A 12,628-nucleotide genomic window follows, 5' to 3' on the forward strand; every position below is an offset into this window, starting at 1 on the left:
GTGGAAAATCACAAGAAAAATTCCAAGCAAGACATTTTAAATGCTTTTATTACATCTAAAAGCTCTGGCAGATTTAAGCATCCTGTTTTCAGCGGGGAGTTAAATAGTTCTTATGGATTGTTGGATCATTGGAGCAAAGCAGCTATGGGGGAGATTGCAAAATTGCATATCTATGGTCCTCTAGTCTTTCCTGGCACCTTTTAGTTCTTTCACTGTAAAACTCTTTACACTTGGGAAATTCCAGTCCGTACACCACAAAGGAAGATTTGCAGCCAATGAAGCAGTTGATTTTGAACTCCTCTCTGAGAGGTAAAATTCCCTTAAGTTTCTCTTTGTTTCACATTGATGCAGTGCTAATAAAGTTTCTTAGGATCACTTAGGTTTTGTAGGTGTTTGCTTAAAGAAAGCTGTCTGTTCATTTAACTACTTGGGGAGTACTGTCCACAGAGTAATTAAGGGATGTTCAAGAATTATTTAACTTAAGCCAGGATTATCATTTATCATGATATTTGATGTTTTCTGCCTCTGTGCTACATATTGAGATGGGACAGGCTTCTCTTTGTTTGTTTGGGACCCTGTCTTTGCAATAAAGATCCTTTGTTATCGTGTCTGGTTACAGTGTAGGCCCTCTCCATGGTAATGTTCCTGTACTCACATACCTGAAAGCATTAAATTTTTTTCTTGGATTTGGACTCAATATCCTCTTCCTGGTCAAAAATTATCTCCGTTAGTTGGAACTAGCCATAGGCAACATTCTCTTTAATTTTATTTGTATGGAAAATGATGTCTCCATGTGTTAGTTTCCTTAAATAGTTGTGTATTGTATCCCTCATTTGTCCTTGGAAAAACCAATATTCTAAAAATGTTGACCATCCTTGCCATAATCTAGCTACGTCTTAAAGAATAGTTAAAACAATTCAGGAAGAGTGGAATTGGCAATGATTAAACACAAAGGGTTGTGGAAGAAACTGTTAGAGATATATTATTAATTTTTAGCTTTTGAACTTACTACCCTTTAGATGATTTTGATTAACATTATTTGTTCAAATTGACTTTTTACAAATGTCTGTCATTTCAGCATACTTGAGTATTTTGTTGGGCAAGCAGCATGGAAATGAGCATGGTGAAAACCAAAGAACTTAGAAAAACAAAAAACAGGAAAACCCTGACGAATCTCCTTGGATTACAGTGTATTAGATTATAGGATTTAATATCAAGCCTGTCATTGTTGTACCTGGCCACAATAATTGTTCAGGAATCAGAAAGCGATGCAGTTTATGGAATACATGACTTAATCTTAAAAATTACAAACTCAAGTCTAAACAAGCATACTGTACAGAGCAGTTTCATACTGGTAGCCACATAAGTGATACCTAAAAAGAAAGATATGTTTTTTTTACTGTTTAGATTTACAGTAATTTATCTTTTTCTCAAAATGATGCAATACTCACAAATGTTATATGCCTGAGCATATTAAACCTGGTATTTACCGCTTTGCTCATGCTCACGGTAAATAGACTGCCACTGAATTCTCAAAGGTTGCTTTACTAGGACCAATTTTTAGGAACATGAACACATGACACTGAACCCCAAACTGCTCCCCTGGTACTGGTTGATGGCCGCCTACTACTCATGGTTCATCCATGATGGGTAATCGCAGAGAACGAATTTCCCCACAGGGATTGGTAAAGGCTAAACTATAAAAGTCTGCAAGCAATGGAGTGTCAGGTCGGCATCGACCAAGGAAATAAATGCTGCCTAATTGAGTAATGACATACTTGTACGAGGACAAATGCCTTTATTGTGTATAATAACCCTCTTTGTTTAAAAGATTTGTTGTGAAATATCCATCAATCCATCCATCTTCTCCCGCTTATCCGGAGTTGGGTCACAGGAGGTAGCAGCTGGAGCAGTGAGGCCCAGACCTCCCCCCGCCACATGGTCCAGCTCCTCTGGGGGGACCCCAAGGCATTCCAAGGCCAGCCTTGAGACATAGTCTCTCCAACGTGTCCTGGGTCTTCCCCATGGTCTCCTCCCAGATGGACATGCCCGGATTACCTCCCCCGGGAGGCGTCCAGGAGGCATCCTGACCAGATGCCCGAGCCACCTCATCTCACTCCTCTCTATACGGAGGAGCAGTGGCTCTACTCCTCCCGGATGACCGAACTTCTCACCTTATCTCCAAGAGAGAGTCAGGCCGTCCTTAGGGCGGTTCGGCCATTTGTATCTGTGATCTTGTCCTTTCGGTCACTACCCACAGCTCGTGACCATAGGTGAGGTTGGGAACATAAATCGACTGGTAAATTGAGAGGTTCGCCTTTTGGCTCAGCTCCCTCTTCACCATGACAGACTGATGCAGAGTTCGCATTGCTGCAGATGCTGCACCGATGCGACTGTTGATCCCCGCTCCATCATTCCCTCACTTGTGAACAAGAGATACTTGAACTCCTCTACTTTGGGCAGAACCTCTTCCCCGACCCGGAGAAGGGATTCTCCCCGTTTCCAGTTTAGAACCATGGTATTGGATTTGGAGGTGCTGATCCACATCCCAGCCGCTTCACACTTGACTGTGAACCGTTTAAGTGAGAGCTGGAGATCATGGCCAGATGAAGCCAACAGAACCACATCACTTGCAAAAAGCAGAGACTCAAACCTGCGGCCACCAAACCGGATCCCCTCGATACCCTGGCTGCACCTATAAAATTCTGTCCATAAAACATGAACAGAATCGGTAACAAAGGGCAGCCCTGAAGGAGTCCAACTTTCACTGGAAATGAGTCAACTGGCAATGTGGACCATACTCCCGGAGCACCCCCACAGTATTTCCTGAGGGACATGGTTGAATGCCTTCTCAAGGTCCACAAAACACATGTAGACTGTGGCATGTGGCTGGGCAAACTCCCATGCCCTCTCGAGGACCCTTCCAACGGTATAGAGCTGGTCTACTGTTGTACACAACCAGGATGAAAACCACACTGCTCCTTCTGAATCTGAGGCTCAAAGACCAGAAGGACCCTCCTCTCCGGCATCGCTGAATAGAACTTAACAGGGAGGCTGAGGAATGTGATCCCCCTGTAGTTGGAGCACACCCTCTGATCCTCCTTTTTTAAAAAGGGGAATCAGTTTTGCCAGTCCAGCGGCACTCTCCCCGACAACCATGCAATACAACAAAGGTGTGTCAGCCAGGATAGCCCTACAGCATCCAGAGCCTTGAGGAATCCTGGTCAGACCCCATCCACCCCCGGGCCCTTTTTGACTGCTTCAGTAACTTAAGCCCTGGAAATAGGTGTGTCGGCTCCAGTGTCCCCCGGCTCTGCCTCCTCATTGAAAGGCCTTTCAACGATGTTGAGGAGGTCTCTGAAGTATTCCTGCAACTGATCTACAATTTGTTGAGTTGAAGTCAGCAGCGTCTCGCTCCCACTGTACACAGTGTTGACGCAGTACTGCGTCCCCCTCCTGTGCCACCGGATGGTGGACCAGAATTTCCCCAACACCCACTGGAAGTGGGCCCCAAAGTCCTCTTTCAAGATAAAAGTTAATTTTGCACATCCTTTGGAAATCAAGGTCCCTGAGTCTACAGGAAGAATGGTCAGGCACATAATCCACATTGCTTGAAGTCCAGTGTGAAGTTCTCACAATCAAGATGATTTTTAGATGCCATGTTATGTGCTGTTTTCGTCCATGGTATTTTCTGAAGTCTGAAGTCTGCAGTCAACACAGCCATCTACCAGGAATTTTTAGAGTGCTTCATGCTTCCTTCTGCTGACTAGCTTTATGGAGACACTGATTTCAATTTCCAGCAGGACTTGGAGCCTTGCCTATAGAGTCAACCATGCAGTTGACCTGAAGGCTGCTATCAAAACAACCATTATACCTGAGCAGTGCCACTGACTGATCGCCTCCATGGAACGCCACAATGATGAAGTATTTGATGCAAAAGGACCCCAACCAAGTATTGACTGCACAGAAATGAATTTGCTTTTCAGAAGTCTGACATTTCTGTTTAAAATAGCCTTTATTAATTGATCTTGTGTAATTTTTCAAATTTTCTGAGACACTGAATTTTAGTTTTCATTATCTGTAAGCTATAGTCATCAAAAAATAACCCTGAAATGTTTCATTCTATGTGTAATGAATCTACATAATATTTGGGTTTCACTTTCTGAACTTTTGAGTGACAAAAATATTTTTAATGATTTATTTAATTATTCTTTTTCATGGTATTCCAATTTTTTGAGCTGTACCTGTAGTAAAGGGCGTCATCAACCTGGGGCAGGGAATTGAACTCCTTACATATGATTCTGTTGAGAAGGCGATAAGCAATATAGAAGAGCCAGATTGAATTCTTTTTCCTGACCAGAACCCCGGGAGGCACCCATGGGCTAGTCAAAGATTTGATAATCCCTGTCACTGATGTTTCTTGATCATCTGCCTGGTTGCGGCAGATGACAGGGGCAGAGACAGATGGGGTTGGCCCGCCAATGTGATTTTCATGCAGAGCCAGGCTTATGTTAGTGCTGTCCTCATCTCTGACAGCAAAGATAGTGGCACACAGGGCCAGCAGCTCTCATAATTGCTGTTTCTGTTGTGTCTCCAAGCCTGTGCTGGAGCAATTATTGAACAGTGCTGCCTACCTGTTGGACCTGGATGAGGTAGATCTCTGGGGACTCCTCTTCATTATATCGAGGCATCTTCATTGTCCCAAACAGTGGGACCTTGGGCATTTATGGAGATGCCAACAGAGGTGAGGGGGGTGGAGCTGCTGGCAATAGTGGCTGGCTTGAAGGGAGAGCTTGTGTCTACCCTTGACATGTTGGTATGCTAGCAACTGCCTCCTAGAAGGTTAAGACTGGCTCCATGTAGGGGGCTGATTGGTCCCTCTCCAGAGTGCATCTTGGTCGTTTAGGGAAGGACGCGTTCATGAAGGGGTGTTAGGAGGTTTTCAGTTTCTTCTGTTTGCCTTCATGCATCCCCACTTCTGACATCACAGTTGCAATTATAAGTAAAGGAACAAGAAAGTAACTCAACAATAATGTGCTCTTTGTTTACTAAACCACAGCATTACACTGAGCACCAAAAGCAAAACCAGAGGCCCACCAACCGCATAAACACTCGTCAGCGTTAACAATCTAGCCAAAGCAGCACAAAAACAGCACAACATGGATTAATGCACCGTGCCTGCTCTACCTCTTATAGATTAGATGGTAACATCAAGATTTGTAATCTATATCTGTGAGTCACATGTTTTTTTGTGCTGTACCAACACAATCTTTGATTTCCATTGCCATTGCATTCTGGTTTTTGTTCTTCATTGTTCCATTCTAATGCAAAATGTCCTTAATCTGGTCGTTCTGTCAAATTGCTCGTTGTAATTGCAAAAAACGTGAAAGTGAATCATCTTCTTTCCATCCTCCCCTTTGCATCTTGAAAAAAAAAATTGAACATTGGCTGATGACCTTAACTTTGACCATGGAAATTTATTCAACAAATCCCCCATATATTCATCAAGTGGGTAAAAAGGTTGAGACCGCGTTTTTATTTCAGTTAAGTCCTGCATTTTTTCAATCCATAAAGAGGGTAGTTGCAGCTACTTTTATGTATATCCTAGACTGTAGTGATATTTGCTACATGCATGCCTCATCTCAGAGTTTACATAGGTTCGACATTTTAGCATGGGTGGGGGGTGCATGGCAAGGAAATGACGACGGAGGCTTGGAGTCAGGGATGAGCTCAAATTTAATCAACGAGCACCAACAAACAACTTCCATAGTGAACTTCCGCGGGCGAATATATCCTTAGTTTAAACCATGTCCCCCAGCCTCTAGTCCTTTGAAAGGCCACACCCCTTAGTGTCTGCCACAACCCCCCCCACCCCCAAACACCCAGAAGGGACCCTGGAACACATATTAGTACCTCATGGGAGGCCAGACCAGCTTTCCATAATGGCTGCAATGTCCCTCGGTCGAAACAGCCGTTGCTGCTGGGCCTGTGGACGCTGCCAGGGTACTGGACAGGGGGTGACCATGGCGGGAACCTGGGGAGGAAACAGAACTTCACCAGCCACTGTGTGCTGACTTCAGTCGATCAAGCAATACTTGCTCCCTATGCCCACCCACATCTAGTACAAAACTCTTAGCGCCTGCCTCAAGAGCCCTGAACGGCCCATTGTACGGCGCTGAAGGGGAGAGCGGTGAGTGTCATGTCGCACAAACACAAACTGGGCTGACATGAGCTCCATAGCTACAAAAGATAGTGGGAAACAATGGTGAACAGGGTCAGGAACCCATGAGCCAGGGGTATTTGACAGGAACCTTGGACGGACGGGGAGGGGGAGCAGATCTTTCAGGCAAAAACTCCCCAGAACAGGTGTACAAGAACCAGCTCAGTAAGTGATGCATTGAGGTCGTCCTTCAGGGATGAACGCATCCCCAGCATAACTCACGGTAAACAGTCCACCCAGTTGCCCTCTGAGAGTGCCGACATAAACTGTGGACCCCTGTCCGAAGTGATGTTGGACTGGGTGCTGAAACGGGTGACTCAGGAAGAAAGAAACATCCTGGACACGTCCTAGGTAGCTGTGGAGGACAGCGGGATGACCTCCGGCCACCTGGTGGTCAGATCAACCATGGTGAGCTGGTGCATAAAACCCTGTGAAGGAGGTAGAGGGCCTCCCAGCTCGACATGTATGTGGTTGAAACACCTGGCTGGAATTGGAAACGGCTTAAGGGCTTACCTAACATGCCAGTGAATCTTAGCATACTGGCATGCCAGACACGAGGCGGCCCTCTCTTTGATATTCCTATGAATGCCTGGCCAGACAAACTTAGAACTCACCAATTGCGAAAGGGGGTCAAAAACATGCTGACGCCAGGCCACCGGAATCACTGGACAGGGAAGGCCAGTAGAGATGTCATAGGAGAGAAGGGCCACCTACCTGCACCACCACCTCCTCCAGCTTGAGGGGGACTGGTCGCCGGGCTGGTCTGTGGCCTTAGCCGAAAAGTCCATTCTGACATGCATGGGGCACATTGTGCATGCAACAGGCAATCCGCAACAGGGTAAGACTTCCCTGCCACATGCTGAATCGTAAACTCTGAAATGGCCACAAGGTGTCACTGCTGGAGGGCGGACTCCAACTCAGCTGCTTTGGACAGCAAAGTTAACGGCTTGTGATTGACATACGTTGTGAATGAGCGGCCTCCCAGATGAAAACGGAAATAATGCATCGCCAGATGAAGGGCCAACAACTACCTGTCAAAAACGCTACACTTGCGTCTGCTATCCCAGAATATCTGGCTGAAGATTGTAAGGGGTTGCCACGCATTCACCACTTGCTGTTCAACCATGGTCCCAGCGGCAATGTCAGATGCATCGGTCTTCAATGCTATGGAAGCCCTGGATGCGGGATGGGCAAGGGATGGGAAGGGCTGTGTCAGCGAGGCCGCACTAAGCCCCGTCAAAGGCCCGAGCCTGTTCCAGAGTCCAGTCGACTGTGTCGCTCCCCTGTTTGGACCACAAAGCCCCGTAAAGTGGCTGAAGGAGGTGGGCAGCGTGAGGGAGGAAACAGTTGTAGAAATAAATCATGCCCATAAACTCCTGCAATGCTCTGACTAAGGCAGTTACTGCCTGCACCTTTGCTGGCAACGGACACTGTGCCTTGCAGTTAAAAGCAATGACACAGGAAGCCAATCACCTACAGCCCAAAATGACACCTGGCTGGGTTGACTGTAAGGCTGTGCTTATCCAGATGACAGAAAACGTGTGTCAGGTGCTCCAAGCCTATATTGGAGCAGCTCTGAATCCATGAGCCTCTGGAAGGTCAGAGGCACCATTCAAACTGAAATGCATGGGCAGAAACTTAAAAGGGCCAAATGGGGTGATCACCACAGTCTTCGGGATGTCCTCCGCATGCATGGACAATGGGTGATAACCACGCATTAGGTCCACCTTGAGAAAAAATTGGTGGCGTCTGACAGTAACACGGAGAAGTCTTGAGTGTGGGGGATGGGATAGTGGTTGTTCGCGGTGACATTATTCAACCAACAGCAGGGGTGCCACGACCCGTCAGGCTTGGGTACCATGTGGAGCAGGGAGGCCCATGGGCTGTTGGATCACCACACTATCCCTAGACACTCCATGGTGGCGAACCACTACTTAACAGTTGCTAACTTGGCTGTGTCTAGGTGCCGCTCTGGCGCAACAACAGGTGGTCCCACCGTGTGGATGAAGTGCTCCACACTTTTCCTAGCACATGCAGTGGAAAATCCGCCAGCAAACATTGGCACACATCCCGCAATGCTTAGAAGTTAGCATGTGCTCATGGCCCAACCCCCCCGGTCTCACACAGATTGGCGGTGACACAGCATCAATTAAATGTCAGTTCACGACGTGCACAAGCAAACCTTTGGCCCACAGAAAATCCGCACTGATGATGGGGACCATGATGGAGGCAATCACAAAGTCCCATTGAAAACTGCGGCTGCCGAAACAAACAGACACCAACTGAGAACCGAAGGTTGTTATAGAGGACACGTTAGCGGCACTCAGTAGCGGGCCGCTGCCTCTAGCCTGAGTGTCTGCTTGTGTTGGGGGAATAAGGCTCCTGCAAGCCAGAGTCCACTAGGAATCTCAGTCCATACCTTGAGTCTGCAATGAACAGCAGCTTGGTGTTTCTGCTGCTGCCCATGGCTGCTACTGAGTGCCAGCTCCACCATTTTCTCAGCGCCCAAAACAAGCATGAGGAGTTCTTTGCTGACGAATCTGTGGTGGAAGAAAGAGAGGTTGGACCTTTGCCTCCTTGGGACAGCCACACCGGCCACAGTGGCAGAATGTGCGACTTAGGCCATCATCCGCTGGGGCTCCAGCACCACACTCTGATTGGTGAACTGCTTGGTCGTCAGCAGGACACGGTCGGTCTCCTCCACCAGACCCCAGCTTGAAGCAGGTGTCTATGTTTGTTGACATTTCTATTTAATGCTTCTTTTAAATGCACATGTTGCAGCAAAAGAGGCAGTGCTCTATTCCTGGGTCATCCACATTGCTCTAATGATAAGATTAGATAATTTAGTGAAGTGGATGGATACTTGACATGGTTAAGTATTAAGACCAGATTAAGACCCCGGGATTTTTATTGATTTGATGCACACCATTGATATGTCCTTTGTATGAGTTTCAACTGGGATTGTTAAAGCCTTGTAGATACTTCTTTGCATGTCTGTGCCATTGATTCTTATAAACTGGCCAAACTCGTCTTTCTCTGTCGAGTCACTGTCAGGGTTGAAGATTTCTCCACGAGATATTTTGCTGTGGTCTACTACTGACAGATCAAGCTCATTTAGCCGTGAGTCGTGTTATTCATTATGAATCAGTCACAATATTTTTTACAGAATACAGAATATTCTGATGATGGTACGGAGCTCCAGATACTCAGTGTAGTTCCTTTCTTTGTATTTATTGATGGTTTTACAAAAATGGCCCCGTGGGCCTAAAAAGGCAACCTAACACACAAAGCAGAGATTGAAGGAGTCTATTTGCCAACCAGCCTGGTCGAAGGGGTTCCTTGAAAGAGAGTAGGACAGGTGAAATAGATTAGCAAACTTAGGACAGTTGAACGACTTGGTGAAATTTAAACTTGCCTCTCTGAAGTCGATGAGCAGAAGCTTGACTATTGGCCAGACTGATAGACCTTTATTTAAAAAAATGAAATTAGCTACACACAGTATGTTAAAAGCATTTTCAAACCCTTGGCTTGATTGTGAACTGTGAACTGGATAATGGGTTCCTGTCTTTTCTCTCATGTACACCACACTATCACACTCTATCAGTCTCTTGGCTGCTTGAGGTCTGCTTTCCTCCAGATCAATTAAATATTTCTGATCCTGACTGTCATTGCAGATGTTAGCACATCTCCTTCTTCCTCTTCTTCTTCTTTCAGCTTTTCCCTTCAGGGGTTGCCAAAGCAAATCAACCTTTTCCATCTAATCCAATTCTCTGTATCCTCCTCTCTCACACAAACTACCTCAATATCCTCTCTCACTATGTCCATAAATCTTCCTCTACCTGTTTTCTGCTCTCACGACAGATCACAATATCATCTGCAAACATCATAGTCCATGGAGATTCTCGTCTAACCTCATCTGTCAGCCTGTCCATCACCACTGCTAACCAGAAGGGGCTCAGAGCTGATCCCTGTTGGAGTCCCACCTCCACCTTGAACTTCTCTGTTACCCCTACAGCACACTGCACCACGGTCTCACAGCTAGCATACATGTCCTGCACCAGTCTAACATACTTCTCTACCATTCCAGACTTCCTCATACCAGTGCTCATCTCTTGGCACCCTGTCATATGCTTTTTCTAGGTCTACAAAAACACAATGCAGCTCCCTCTAGCCTTCTCTGTACTTCTCTATTAGCATTCTCAAAGCAAATACTGCATCTGTAGTACTCTTTCTATGCATGAGGCCATACTGTTTCACTCATGCTGACTTCTGGTCTCAGTCTAATTTCCACTACTCTTTCTCATAACTTCATGGTATGGCTCATCAACTTTATCCTTCTACACTTGCCGCAATTCTGCACATCCCCCTTATTCTTAAAAATGGGCACCATCACACTCTGTCTCCATTCTTCAGGCATCTTCTCACTCTCTAAGATCCTGTTGTATAATTGAGTCAGAAACTACCGCTGCTTCTTCTGGACACTTTCACACTTCCATGGGTATATCATCAGGACCAACTGCCTTTACACTCTTCATCCTCTTCAATGCCTTCCTCACTTCACTTTTACTAATCTCTGCTACTTTGTGGTCTACAGTTGTCACGTCTTCTACCCTTGCCTCTCCCTCATTTTCCACATTCATCAGCGTTTCAAAGTACTCTGTCCATCTTCCCATCACTCTTCTATCATCTGTCAATACATTTCCCTCTATTCTTAATCACCCAGACCTGTTGTACATCCTTTCCATCATTATCTCTCTGTTTTGCCAACCTGTATAAATCATTCTCTCCCTCCTTAGTGTCCATTTTAGCATACAGGTCATCGTGCGCCCTTTGTTTTGCCTTTGCTACTTCTATATTTGCCTTATGTTGTGTCTCCCTGTGCTCTTCTCTTCAGTCCTCTCAGTATACCAGTCCTTCTTTGCTAACCGCTTTGTCTGTATATACTCCTGCACTTCCTTATTCCAAAACCAAGTCTCCTTATCTACTTTCCTTCCAGATGACAGACCAAGTGCTCTCCTACCTGTCTCCCTGATAACACTAGCTGTTGTTTTCAGTCATCTGGAAGCTCTGCCTGACCACCCAGAGCCTTTCTCAACTCCTCCCTGAAAACTATACAACCCTCCTTTCTTTTCAGCATCCATAACTTTGTCTTCTGCTCTGCATTGTCACAAGAGTCATCTTACAAACCACCAGCCAATGCTGTCTGGCTACACTTTCACCGACCAGTACTTTCCAGTCGCTGATCTCTTTCAGGTTACCTTGTCTATACAAGATGTAGTCTACCTGCGTGCTCCTTCCTCTGCTCTTATAAGCTACCCTATGTTCCTGTCTTTTCTGGAAAAAAGTGTCTTTTCACTTCTAGAACATTCCTAATAAACACCTCCTTCAAGATAATTCCAACTCCATTTCTCTTCATGTCAGTACCATACTTGTACAACTTAAAACTTGCTCCTACGCTTCTGGCCTTACTACCTTTCCACCTGGTCTACTGTACACAGTATATGTTCCTTCCTTCTCTGCATCATGTCAACCAACGCTCTACCTTTTCCTGTCATCGTCCCAATATTCAAAGTCCCTATGCTCAGCCTCAGACTCTTGCCTTTCCTCTTCTCTCGGTGGTTCCGAACACGTCTTTCCCCTCTCCTTTTTTGACCCACAGTTGCACAATTTCCACTGGTCCCTTGTAAGTTATCGCACCAATGACGGTTGTTGTTATCCGGGGCCTCAATCCGGTATGATATTCTTAGGTTTGATTCGTATATTGGTTTTGGCAAACGTTTTAAGCTGAATGCCCTTCTTGATGCAACCCTCTGCATTGGGACTGGCCTGGGACTGGCTCAGGGAGACAGTGGCCCATGCCCCCCAGAGGCTGGCTCAGGGGTGCACTGGCCCGTGCACTCTGAGGCTGCATTGCACAGAATGTACAAAACAACCCAATAAAACACCTTTGAGTTTGCCTGTCCTTGGGATTACATTTGAACAATAGCTGACTTCGGTACTCTACAAGTGGACTAAATGTGACAAAGCTCATGTGGCTAACTAGCTGAAAAACAAAAGAAAGTGCTAACTGTGATTTGTCAATGACAAATGTAATCAAATGACCTTTTGACTGTCTGTTGACTAAATTGCCAGGCTGCCTTGTTTAAAGACCCGAACTTGATAAAGTCTCCATGAGGGTGCTTTTTCAATGATGAAAAAGTAAAACAATGCCATATCAACAGCAGTAAATACTGGGAAATTACTTGATTAACAAACATTCTTTTGTTTGAGATGATACATATTTGAACCTTAACATCTTTACACAGCCTCAGCACGCACTCCTTCAAAGACAAGTTTGGTAATTTTAACTGATATTTACCTCCTGTTATGGTATGTGAGTAGGATAATGTTGCAATGCATTTCTGAAAC

The 12,628-nt window shown here is 45.6% G+C and overlaps 1 protein-coding gene across 3 annotated transcripts in view; it reads left to right on the forward strand.

The window, feature by feature from the left end:
• The window catches only part of scube1 (signal peptide, CUB domain, EGF-like 1), a 147,316-nt gene that overhangs the window by 19,961 nt on the left and 114,727 nt on the right, over positions 1 to 12,628 (forward strand). The gene's annotated exons all lie outside the window — the stretch shown is intronic.

The sequence above is a fragment of the Fistularia commersonii genome, chromosome 5 (genome assembly GCF_037954325.1).
Source record: "Fistularia commersonii isolate RoL2024-O1a breed Wild chromosome 5, RoL_Fcom_v1.0, whole genome shotgun sequence".
Classification (NCBI taxonomy): Eukaryota; Metazoa; Chordata; class Actinopteri; order Syngnathiformes; family Fistulariidae; genus Fistularia; species Fistularia commersonii.